This window comes from Tupaia chinensis, unplaced genomic scaffold (assembly GCF_000334495.1).
Source record: "Tupaia chinensis unplaced genomic scaffold, TupChi_1.0 Scaffold000294_5, whole genome shotgun sequence".
Taxonomy (NCBI): domain Eukaryota; kingdom Metazoa; phylum Chordata; class Mammalia; order Scandentia; family Tupaiidae; genus Tupaia; species Tupaia belangeri.
The window spans coordinates 1318497-1331763 of record NW_006159782.1 but is presented as its reverse complement, the minus strand read 5'-3'; positions in this window follow the sequence as shown (position 1 = coordinate 1331763).

Genomic DNA, 13267 nt, shown 5'->3' with positions numbered 1-13267 from the left:
ATACCCGAGAGGCAAAAAAAGCCACTTTAAACTTGGCTTCCAGTGGGTTCCCACAGGCTGGGATGTAGCATCTCCTTCCTAGCGTCCTGTTTTCAGCTCGTAGCAGCCTCGTTGCCACCTCAGAACAGACAAATCATGAACGAGCTGGACTCTTGCAAGAATATGCACGCGATGAGTAGATGCAGAAACAGGTTCAGAGAGCAAGCTTTCAAGGTGGACGGTGGCCTTGTGGGACCTGGGTAACGTACCCTGGGCCAGAGGAGGCGGGCACGTCTGGCTCCCGAGTCAGGCGAGGCACTTAGCAGTGAACCTTAACGCCGGGCTCTCATCACCCTGCCGAGGTGCCGCCGTGGCCCTGGGCTGGTGGCAACTGCAGTCCTCCATCTGGGGCAGGGCGGCAGGCGGGGAGCTGGCAGAGGAAGATCCCTTTGTGCTGGGCAGCTCTCTACCCAGGGCCCTGGGAACTCTGCTCTCTGTAACACGAAGGGCCACAGAGCCCGGTTTTCATGGCAAAGCTCTGTCCCAGAGCTCCTTTAACATCTGTTAATTAAGTGCAATAAATTTTTTTAGAAAATGGCAAAGATGACTTCCAGGTGGATATTGCTCTCTTACGGTGTTGGGGATGCCAGAACACCACTTGGTTTTATTTTTCTAAGTGCATGTGATGTGATAGAGTGTGTGGGGGCTCCGTGTCCTCCCCTGGGAGCTGGCATTCCAGCGGGCCCCTCTCTTTTAACTTTGTAGGGGGAAGGAGGCAAAGGAAAAAAATCCCTTCTTCCCAGCCAGAGAGGGCAGAAGCAGACCGTTGCCCATTGGCCTTATGTGCGTGTGTGTGTGCGAGTGTGTCACTGCTGGTGGGCCGGGGTGATGTGGGGAGGGAAGCCGGGAATGTATCCTTTTCAAAGCAAAATTAAATATTTTGAGATGAGAATTCTGGGACTGTCTCTTCTGTCCTCCCACCTCCTCCCGTATTTCAGAACCTTTTCACACATCAGCCCAAGAGCCTGAGTCAAGCCAGAAAACATTTCTCGTAGAATCCATCCCAGAGTCCCTGCACAGTGGCACAGGTGCCACTCTACAATGCCAGAGCCACAAAGAAGACCAGAGTTCAGATCCCGGGTCAGCCTGAAACACACTGCACAGGCACGCCAGTGACCCTGGCCAGCCGGAGGGCAGGGTAAAGGCAGTGAGACCCTGTCGGAGGTGCCTGCTTCTGTCTTTCAATAAAATATTTAATCTTGAGAATCCACCCCAGGCAGCCCCTTCATCCCCAACCAGATGTTCTCAGCCAGGTCGTGCCTCAGTTTCAGGGAGCCCTTTGTATTCACAAAGGGAATGTTTCTTGGCAACTATGTTTAAAAAAAAAAAAAAAGAGGGCCAAATGGTTAAGGCTGCTGGGTCCCATATGGCTGTACAGTTCAAGTTTCCGGACCTGGCTGGCGGCTTTAAAAACATTGAGTGCCGGGAACCAGCAGTTAGCGTAATGGCTATGTCGCTGGACTCCCACGTAGTCGACCGCGGTTTGTGTCCTGGACCCAGTCATGCCCAAGATCCTGAGAGGAGAATGGAGGAGAAGGGATTGCGGCGTGACCATCCCCCCTGGGGTGATTTCTCACTTTCTGTCTCTATGTCTCTCTCTGTCTGGCGAGCGCACGCACCCTATAGCAAAAACCTCTCCAAAAAAAGAAAAAGAAAAAAAATAAAAACCTTGAGTGCCTAGGGACCAGCAGTTGGCGTAATGGCTATGTTTCTGGACTCCCATGTAGTCGACTGCGGTTTGAGTCCTGGACCCGGTGGCTTAAACTCACATCAGGCCCGTGTGCATGCGTGCCCAAGATCCTGAGAGGAGAATGGAGGAGAAGGGATTGTGGTGTGGCCATCTCCCCAAGGGGTGATTTGTCGCTTTCTGTCTTTCTGTCTCTCTCTGTCTATCTGGTGAGCGCACGTGCCCTATAGCAAAAAACCTCTCCAAATAAATAAATAAATAAATAGAAAAGAAAAAAGAAAACTTGTTCCACAAGTATTTATTAGATGTCTAGTTCATGTCCCCTCCCCCGCCTCCCACCCTGTCTGCTAGGAAGGGCACAGAAATGAATAGCAGTTGTGGTAAGTGGCGTGACTGAGACTCATTCCTGTTACAGGGTCAGGTAAGACCTCTCTAGAGACAGTATTTGAGCTGAGCCCAGGAGGGGGAATGAGTGACTTCTCCCCATGGTTCACATCCGGGTCAGTCAGAGCTGAGAGTCCTGCAGGCCTTCTGAGCCGGATCCACACACCTCTGTTCCCTGCTGAAGCATCCCGCCCTGCTGGCCAAAGGACCGAGGCACAAGGAAAGTGGGTGGAGGGTTCAGGATGGGTAGACCCTTGACTGCCCAGACACTTGTCCTTGATGCTGGAATGGGGACCGCAAGGAGGCAGGTGAGGGGGACACAACTTAAAGTGAAACCTTTGACCCCAGGGTCAGCGCTTTAGGCAAAGGCCTGGCCCACCCCAAGCCAGTACCTGTGACCTACTGCCCAGCCCTGGCCTAGTTGATTAGTCTAGCCTGAGTGTGAAACCAGCTGGGCCGTGAGCTTAGACCTGTCGGCCCCAGGTCCGTAGTTCTGTGATGGCCTGTTCTAGCCCGCCGCTTTGCGCTGCATGCAGACGTGCTCACTCCGGATAGCTGCGCAGCCATGGAAGGAAGTGCGGGCTGGGAGCTTGGCCTGTGTTGCCTCTGCCAAGCGCATGTCAGGTGAGGACACTGGCTTAAGTGTTAGTCATAGGTTCAAACCCTGCCTCCCTCAGCGACTTGGGCAAGTTACCGCCTCTCCCTGGGTACTGCACAATGGGACGCCATCCTCCTGGGCTGTGGTGAGCTGGTACGTGAGCTTCTGGTACAGAGGCCCCGAGCGCGGCAACTGCGGCAGTCACCTCCCGTCCTAGACCGTCGGCACCGCGACCACAGACAGGTGTCTCTTGGGTAGGTGGGATGCAGTGAGGGTCAGACCAGGTGCGTGGCCCTGGGCAAGGACCCCACTTCCCTGAGCTCTCCCCTCTGCAGTGAGGGCGTGCTACACGGATAACGTGAGTCCCTGCCCCCCACGCCCTCCAGCTCCCTGGAGGACAGATTTCCAAAGCAGCCACGTGTTCCCTCCTTGCCTGCCCCCTTCATACACCCCAGCAGTGCCAGGCGGTCCAGCTGGCAGCCTCTGACGTCAGCAGCTAATCCGGGAAAGCTGCCAGCCAGAGATAGGGGTGAGCAACCGAGGAACCCGACGCAGGTTCAGGTGGGTGCCCTGGCCCCAGGCGGCCCTCCCTGACTCCCTGAGCCCTCATCAGCTCCTCACTTGCGTAAGTCCTCCTGACCCAGCAGGCTGGGTCAGGATTAAGGAAGGGACGCCCAAGCCTTTCCTTCAAAGCTGCATCGGTCAGCGGGAGCTGGGGGAGCTCGGAGAGCTGCTTGGCCTCGCCCAGGCTTCTGTGAACTGGGTCGGCTCTCCCACTGCACTCTGGATTCCACGCTGACCCCAGGGCCCCAGACCTGGGGGGAGGAAGGGAACGGAAGGGCCACTGGTGTTGCCTCCAGCTCGCCCTCTTAGGACGCCAGGCTGTTTCCGTTCACACTGTCCTTACGTTGTCCCTGGGGTGGGCATCTTTGTTTCCAGAGGGAGAAATCCAGGCTCAGGGAGGTCTTAGGTGACGTCCCCAAGGGCTCCGACTCAGCAGCAGCGCGGAGGGTCGGACCCAGCCCTGGGGCTCAGGGTCCTGGCTCTCGTGCCTGTCTCCATCATGTCCTCGCCAGGACACTGATGCTGCCCGGGCCTCTCCACCCGGGAGGACACCCCACCCCACCTCCCTCGGGCCGGAGGTCAGCCAGCCAAGGCAGCCAGAACCAGGGTCTGGTCTGACACCTTCCGGCGGGCTGCCCACACCACCTCACCTGGAAGCAACCAGGCCCAGACCTGGCCACCCGTGGAGGAGAGGAGAACACTGACGTTTGTCCTGCATGCTCGGCCAGGACCTTCACTTGGCAAATGGAAAACGGAGGTTCAGAGGCACACTGCTTCTCCAACCCCCTAACCGCTTCCTTAGTCCCAGCCACCCTGCTAGGCCCCACCTCAGGTCCTGCGGTCCCCCTCCCTCAGATCCTCTCCCTCCCGCCCTCATGGCATGTCCTCTTCTCTGGGGTCCCAGGGTCAGAGGTTTTGAGAAGGAAGGACCTCGAGGGTTATCACATCCAGGCCCTCCCTGGCTGAGTGGGAAAGAAAGCCCAGGAGGAAAGAAGCTGCCCAGGGTCACATGGCAAAGTGGGATTCAGGCAGTGTCTGCATCTCCACACCCACCGTGGGGAGTCCCGCCTGAGCTGGGTGTGCCCTTACTCAGGAGGAGCACTGGCTGTTCGATTCCTGTGGCGGGCAGGCGTGAGCTGCTCACAGAAACCCAGGCCACATCCCTCTCTGAGCCTCTTCCTCAGTACATGGAGACCGAGGTCCCAGAGCTGCCCACTAGCCAGGGTTGTGCTGGATGGAAGTTCTCTTGGGAGCCCAGGACAGTGTCCCAGCCCACAACACTGGGACTCAGAATGTGACAGCAGGTGCCACCCCGCCTGTCCCCTCACGTGACACACCAGTCATCTCTACAGCAGCCCACGCCTGCGATTGCACTTGGAGAGCTGGTTGGAGGTAACAGATGGGTTAAGTAGAGGCAGAGCTGGGCACAAAGGCAGCAGGGCCAGGCTACTCAAAGCTGCTCTCCAGGGTCTGAGTCCCACACGCTTTGACTGGGGTCTGTGGCAGGCTGGGCCACGCTCCCTGACCTGAGGACTCAGTGTCTGAGAAACTGCCAGGCTGAGCCCACCCCACCCCAAAATCCTGCCGTCACACTCTGCAGAGGTCCAGCGTGGACAGCGGCGCCCAGAGCTGGGGCGAGAGAACGGAGCCGGGAGTTTCCCCACCCAGCCCACCGAGGACTCACTGGGCTCTTCTGAACTCCCAGTCTCAGTTTCCCCGACGACTGGGAGCATGGCTCTCAATACCAAGACGCAGTAACACGACTAGGCCTTTGCCCGTGCTTGGGCGAGCCTCGCCTTCCCTTTCCTCTCTGCTCTGCCTCATGAACTTCTCTCGTCCCTTCAGGTCTCAGCCAGATGCCCTCCACCAGGAAGACTTCAGCAATGCTCCTGGGGACAAGCTGCTCCTCCTGCACCATCTGGCACCTCCCGCAGGCCACTCCCTGCCTTGCACTTGAAGTGAGGATCCAGTGAGTTCAAGTACACAGAAAGCCAGAGAGGGCCTGGCCCGGAGCAGGCAGCCGCGTGTATCACTGTCACCCTCATCTCCACCCCTTCTTGGGCAGTGAGGAAACTGAGGCTCAGAAAGCAGAAACTAGTCCTAATCCCACAGCTGGTCAATGGTGGAGCCGGGGCTGGCCCGACCCCGGGGCCCTCGCTCTCAGTCGTTGGGCTGTTCTGCCTTCCCGTTACCAGGGACCGAGTGTCCCAGTGTCCCATCCCTCTCCCCGCTGGCCCGAGAAGGACAATGCCCCTGCGGTTCTCTTTCCTTCTGCATCTTCGCACCCCGCACCATGTCGTTTCATCGCCCCACAAACTCGCTGTCAGAGCTCCTGCCCTAAAAAATGAGAAGGCCCACCCTTCTGGGCTCCTCAGCGGCACCCTTCCTCTGCTCCCAGGGGAGTGGACCTCCTCAGATGGTGTCTGTACTCACAGCTCCCATCAGGCTCCCACCCCCCCAATTCTTTTTTTTTTTTTTTTTTTTAGAGGTTTTTGCTACAGGATGCGTTCGCTTGCCAGAGACAGAGAGAGACAGAGAGACAGAAAGCAAGAAATCACCCTTCAGGGGGGATGGCCACACCGCAATCCCTTCTCCCCCATTCTCCTCTCCGGATCTTGGGCACACACGCACACACGCACACGTGCCCGGCGTGAGTTTAAGCCACCAGGTCCGGGACTCGAACTGCGGTTGACTACATGGGAGCCCAGCAACAGAGCCACTACGCTAACTGCTGGTCCCAAGCACCTTCAATTCTATGACAGACTAAGTGCAGTGCTAGGTACCAAATGCTACAGAGAAATGACCACACAAGGGTCAGCCCTGGGCTGCCTGAGTCCTACAGGGACAGTAACCTTCTGGAAGAATCCCCTTCTCAACCATGTTCAACTAGCTAGCACAGCTGACATATCCTTACACATGTATCCAAATCTGATCCTAGGCATAAACCCCAGGGAGTAGAATGAACATACTATAAAGTAGACCCCGGTTGTGTCCATACAACTCTCTCGATCCCCCCAATTCTGAAGTCACCCCTCTCAAGGTCACTGGTGACCTTGGCGAGCTCAAGTCGCTCATTCTTTCCTTCTTAAAACTCTTCAGTGGGCTCCGGATTCTCCTCCCTCCAGGGCTGCTCCTGCTCATTCTCCTTTGCTGGTTCCTCCTCATCTCCCCAGACCCTAAATCAGAGGCCCCGGACTCCATCCCAGTTCTCCAGTCTGTCTACACGCACTCCCCGCGTGACCCACCCAGCCTCAAGGCCTCAGCTGTCCAAAGGCCGGCCTCTGATCACCCCAAGCCTTCGCTCCCAGTCTTCCCTCGCAGTCAGGGCCGCTGCTCGTCGGGCGCTCAGACCCCACCTCAGTCAGAGCCACTCTTGATCTCACAGACCCCGTCCATCTGCCACTTCCCACCACCCCACCGCCGGCCCCCCTGTCCAACCGCATCGCCCCTCCCAGGTGACGCCGGCCCTCGTGTCCTCCCTGTCTGCCCTGCGGTCTGCCCTTCTCGCAGCAGCCTCGAAAGCACCCGTCGTGTCAGACACAAAGCCAACTCCTCCCCACAGCCTAAGCAGCGTGAGCTCTGCCTGCCACCTGGCCCGGTCCCCTCCCGCTCCACCCCCGCGCAGAGTCCAGTTCTGACTGACTGCTCCTCCCAAGTCCTCTCTCCGTCCCAGGCCGTGGCACTTACGCCCCATCTGCCTGGAGGGCTGACCCCACGTCTTCTCGACCCAGCTCCGTTCTCAGTGCCTGGCCTGCTCATGCTTGGCACCTAGCAGAGGCTCACTAAATGTCTGCTGGACCCTCTGCAGGGAGAAGGGTGGCACCGGAGCAGTGTAGCAGGAGTGCCATGTCACCAGGTCACCAGCAGGTGGCGATGCAGACACATCCTGGGCGATGACCTCAGGTCCGGCCTCTAGATTTGTCCTCTCAGCAAAGCCTCCAGGGCCTTCCGTGCCAGGCAGTGCTGTGGGGCACCAGCTGCCCCTGCCCATCTGCCCTCCATGGCTATTGGCTGGTGGAGTCCTGTGACCCGCAGAAGCCTGGCAGGCAGAGAGGACTGGCCACTTCCCAGGGCCTGTTGTTCTGGGGTCTTTCTGGGGCGGGAGGGGGTGTGTGGGCAGGAGAGGGTGGGGTCGGGAAGCTCAGAGCCAGGTGTCCAGGATGAAGGACGCTGGGGTGTTTGACTTGAAGTCCGCTGTGCAGCCTGGATTGCCCCAGATCCTTTACACCTTGGCAAGACTCAGTTTCCTCATCTGTCAGAGGGGATAATTAATGTGAGGAAGGACTGAAACCATGTGGGGGGGCCAAGGCAGAGCTGCTGTATCAGACAGAGGCTGAGGAGCTTTTCAAGGGGCCTCCCCAAGTGGGGTGTGGGGGTGCAGGTGGGTGGTGTGTGGCCCGGGGAAAGGCAGGTGGACAGGAAACCAGGGCCCCCTGGGGCCTCAGCATCCTGCTTTGACAAGCAGAGCAAGGTCTCTGGGGCCCCCTTGCCCTGAGGGCTGAGACCTGAAGTGCAGTGAGTTTGCGATGGAGTGTGTGAGTGATCGTGTGTCTGCGTGTCCCGGCTGTTTGCAGTCCAAGTCTGTCAGGTTTGAGAGAGTGTGTGCAAGTGCGTTTCTGTGTGTCCACGCCTGGGGGCCCTCGCACCTTGGCAGAGGAGGACAAGGGTCCCAGGACACCATGAGCTTTCATATCAATGCCAGAAGAGACCCACAGGGCCCGGAGCACCTGCTCAGTCGGCAGCTGGGGCAGTGTCCTATGAGGGTACCAGGGCACCCCACTTCTGTCCCAGCCGCCCCCAGATTCCTCCCATCAAGGTAGACCAAGCGAGATGTCTTATTGCATGATATTTGCACACAGGCCATCCCCACTCCCAGGGGCGTCATCCTAAGGGGGTATGTATGCTCTTCCCTGCCAACCTAGTCAAGGGGCTTGTGACTTCTCTAGGGCGACAGGTCCAGGGGTTATGGGAGGGCCCAGGTCCTGGCCTTCCCCTGCCCTAGGCAGAGATGCAGCCTGGCTCTTTCCCGTCGCATGCGCTCACCGGACAGACAGAGAGAGACATAGAGACAGAGAGTGAGAAATCACCCCCCAGGGGGGATGGCCACGCCGCAATCCCTTCTCCTCCATTCTCCTCTCGGGATCTTGGGCATGCACGCACACGCGGCTCAGTGTGAGTTCGAAGCCACTGGATCCAGGACACGAACCATGGTTGACTACGTGGGAGTCCAGCGACATAGCCATTACGCTAACTGCTGGTTCCCTGCTTATTTTCTTTTTGAGAGATTTTTCTATAGGGCACTTATGCTAGCGGAGAGACAAAAAGAAAGTGAAAAATCACTCCCCAGAGGGATGGTCACACCACAATCCCTTCTCCTCTTGGGATTTTGAGACCATGCATATGTGCCCTGCGTGAGTTTCAAGCCACCAGGTCTGGGACTCAATCTGCAGTCAACCATGTGGGCTCCAGCACCTCAACCATTATACCACCTGCTGGCCCAGTTTATGTCCGTTTTATAGAGAAAAAGTTAAGGCTCAGGGCCAGCAGTTAGCATAATGGCTATGTCGCTGAACTCCCATGTAGTCGACCGCAGTTCCTAGGCCCGGTGGCTTAAACTTACACCCGGTGCGTGTGTGTGCGTGCCCAAGATCCCGAGAGGAGAATGGAGGAGAAGGGATTGCGGCATGGCCATCCCCCCTGGCGGGGGGCGGGGTGATTTCTCACTTTCTGTCTCTCTGTCTCTTTCTTTCTGGCGAGTTCACGTGCCCTATAGCAAAAAACTCTAAAAAAAAATTAAGGCTCAAGGAGATTAAGTGACAAGGTCAAGATCACACAGCAAGGGGACTCGAACTCAGCTCTGGTAGACTTCCCACTGACACACCTGTAGTGTGGGCACAGGGAGGAAGCTCCTGCTTCCTTGGCTCCTGCCTGCCTGGTAACGAGTCTTCTGCCCAGCTCTGCTCAAGGATCATATGCCCAAGGAGACGATGATGGTATTGGTAGCCAACCAAAGGGCTGCCGAGGTCCGAGATCCTCTCTACGCTCCCTAGACCTCCAAAAGAGTTTCCTCTGCAATTCTGTCTCCCAGCTGAGCCAACTGCACCCCCCACTCCTGATGGCCCTGCTCGAGAAGCCACCCTTCCTGTTCCAACTTAAGGCCACCTTTTCCTGGAAGCCCTCCCAGTTGTCCTATCAGAGGTGGGCTCTCCCTCCCCGCCCCTGCATCACCTGGGGGCAGGGGCCATGTCTTCGCCCCCACAGCAGAGCTGTCAGGGTAAAGGTGCAGTGAGAGCTCCTGTAGGATGGTACTACTCATAATAAAATCTGTCAACCGGGGCCAGCAGGTGGCATAGTGGCTAAGGTGTTGGGCTCTCACGTAGTAAACCACAGTTCAAGCCCCAGACCCAGGGGCTTAAAACTCATGCTGGGCACGTGTGCATGTGCGTGTGCCCAGAACCCTGAAAGGAGAATGAAAGAAGGGACTGCGGCATGGCCACGCCCCAGGGGTGATTTTTCGCTTTCTGTCTCTGGTGAGTGCATGCATCCTATAGCAAAAAATATCTCTCAAAAAATATCTGTCACTGGCGAAGCACTCACCAAGTGGCAGGCCTTGTGCTGGGTCCTTTTCAGGCATTTTCTCACACGGTCTTTCTTACAACCCACCCTGTGCGTTCCATCTTTCTATGAATCCCACTGTACAGATGAAAAAGCCAAGGCACTGAGAGGGGAAGTGACTTGCTCAGGGTCACATAGCTAAGAAATGCCTAAATTCCAACTTAAGGCCATTAAGGATTTGAACTAAGATCCACCTGGGATGTATCTAACCTAAAGTCTTTGCCTGTACCCTCTGTTCCCTGAACTGAATTGTCAAGTAGAAGAGTGTTTGGACCAACAGGTGGCGTGGTGGATTCCCACATGGTTTACTGAGCAGTAAGCCCAGGGCCTGTGGCTTGAAAAACACACAAGGCAGGGACCAGCAGTTGGTGATGGCTATGTCGCTGGACTCCCATGTAGCCGACCGTGGTTCGAGTCCCAGACCCGGTGACTTAAACTCACGCCAGCTGGGATTGCAGCGTGGCCAATGCCCCCTGGGGGGTGATTTCTCGCTTCGTATCTCTCTGTCTTTCTGGCAAGTGCACACGCCCTATAGCAAAACAAAACAAAACAAAACAAAACAAAACAAAACAAAAAAACCCTCTTCTAAACAAACAAACAACACACACACACACACACACACACACACACACAGGGCATATACATGTGTGCCCCAAATCCCCAGAAGCGAATGGAGGAACAGTGACTGCAGCATGGCCATCCCCATGGGGGATGATTTCTCGCTTTTCCTCTCTCTGTCTCTCTGGTGAATGCATGTACTCTATGGCAAAACCTATAAAAAGAAAAAACAGAAAAAAAGTGGAGAGCCTCAAGACTGTGCCCCCGGGCACCACAGACTGCAGGGTATGTAAGGTCGCGCATTCCGGGCCGGCTAGCTGGGCCAGACATAGGTCACACACACCCTAGATTCCCGCCACCGCACAAGTCGCTCCTTGCTATGAACTGCAGTTCTGGGGGCCAGCAGAAGGCATAGTGGTTAAGGCACTGGACTCTCACATGGCTGACTGTAGTTCGAGTCCAGGCCTGTTGGCTTAAAAATGACACCAGGCACGCATACATGCTGCTCAAAATGCTGGGTGGGAGGAGAATGGAGAAGGGATTGCAGCATGCTCATTCTTCCAGGGGGTGATTTCTCAGTTTCTGCTCTCTGTCTCTGCCTTTCTCAGAGAACAAAAACTTTAAAAAAAAAAAAAAAATTGGGGGACCAGCAGTTAGCGTAATGGCTATGTCGCTGGACTCCCATGTAGCCGACTGTGGTCTGAGTCCCAGACACGGTGGCTTAAACTCACTCCAGGCGCGTGTGCATGCGTGCCCAAGATCCCGAGAGGAGAATGGAGGAGAAGGGATTGCGGCGTGGCCATCCCCCCTGGGGGGTGATTTTTCGGTTTCTGTCTCTCTGTCTCTCTATCTCTGTCTGGTGAGTGCACGCGCCCTATAGCAAAACCTCTCCAAGAAAAAAGACATGGTGATGGGGCTGGCAGGTGGCATGGTGGTTGGGGTCCTGGGCTCCCACATGACTGATCACGATTTAAGTCCCAGACCTGGCAGCTCGCTTTCTCACTTTCTCTCTTTGTCTCTCTCTGGTCACATTTAAACATAATAAAAAAACAAATAAAAAAAAAATTCTTAAAAAAAAAAAACCAAGACAGACATGCTGAGCATATGTGCGTGCGTGTCCCAAACCCCACAGTTAGAAATGGAGGCAAGGGGATCACAGCATGGCTATCCCCGGGGCGGTGGGGGGGTACTTTCTCATTCCCCACCCCCAACTGTCTCTCTGGACAGTGCACGCCCTCTAGCAAATGATAGAAAGAGAAGATTCAAGGCTGTCGCTTTCTTTTTATTATTATTTTTTTAATTGCCAGAGGGTGTGTGCACTCATCAGAGAGGGAAGGAGCGGGAGAGGAAGAAGGAGAAAACGCCCCCAGTGGAGTGAGGTCATGCCGCACTCCTCCTTCTCCATCCTTTCGGATCTTGAGCACGAATGTGTACACACCCAGTAGTCTTTGGCAAGCTGCCAGGGCTGGGATTTGAACCACACATTTAGCCATGTGAGATCTTGTTCCCTTAACCACAGGCCACAGGGCTGCAGTTTCCATTATTGTTTGCAGTAGAGCCTTGTTTTCAGACACAATTTTATCCAGGCGGCTAACCTATGAAGCAGATAAGAGGAGTGCTCTAGGGACCCGCAGGTAGTGTTGTGGTTAAGGTGCTGGACTCCCTTATGGCTGACCATGGTTCGAGTCCTGGACGTGGCTGCTTGAAAATCACACCAGGTGCCCAAATCTCAGGAGGAAAGTGGGGGAGGAGAGATTGCTCTGTGGCCATTGCCTATGGAGCGTGATTTCTCACTTTCCCTCTCATTATCTCTGTCTCTCTCTGATGAGTAGGTGCACCTGATAACAAAATCCTTAAAAAAAAGTATTCACTAGCACAAATTCCTAAATCCAGGGTGACAGGTCTTTAGTCTACAGCAAATCGAGAGGGTGAGTGTGTGACACTGGTGCCCTGGGTGTGGGCGAGGGCTGTGAGCACTGGGAGACCGGAAACCTGCAGACAAAAGCCAGATTGCAAATCCTGTTTGAGTGACAGCACTAAGGCCCACCCAGGGAGTCCAGGTGTCTGTGGAGCTCATCTGATGTCCCCCAGCCCTGGCTGTGGCACCTTGGGCAAGCCCCTTGCCCTCTGCACACTTCAGGCCCCCCTCAGAGGCATGAGGAGGCTGGGGTTCACCTGCGGGGTCCATCTGTTTACCTCAGCAAGGTAAACCTAGGGATGACACCGGGCCAATGCCCCAGGCCTCTCAGGATTCTGAGGACCCAGGGCAGGCAACAGTGCATGCGAGCCTACCTTCCTGGGGGTGCAGTGGCCTGCCTGGGGGCCCAGCTGGGCTGTGTCACAGAGGGTGAAGTGGGGAGGCTGGGAGTGGGGGAGGGAGCCAGCCGAGGCCTGAGAGTTTAAAAATAAATCCTGACAGCTCCAGTCACAGCTCCCAAGCCTGTGACATCACAGGGCACAGGATGTCCCTGGCAAGGCTGGGGGTGGCAGAGGGGACATGGCCAGGCGAAGGGCAGAGGGGGTCCTGATCTGTCCTTTCTCTGCCTGTGAGCAGTTGTGTTAGTGAGAGCTGGCCTGGGCTGTCCTGGGACAGAGGGGCTGCCAGGGCCCCCATCCCCAGCACTTGGAAGCATCTTATTTTGCATCTGACAAAACCCAGGCCCAGGAGGTGGTTCCCTGTGGAAACCCCTTTCTGAGGGGTTCTCAATGGTGATTCTTTTTTTTTTTTTAAAGAATTATTTATTCTGTTTACTTGTCATTATTATTATTTCACATAAGTGTTTGCCAGAGAAAGGCAGAGAGAAAGAGAGAGAGAGGATGAG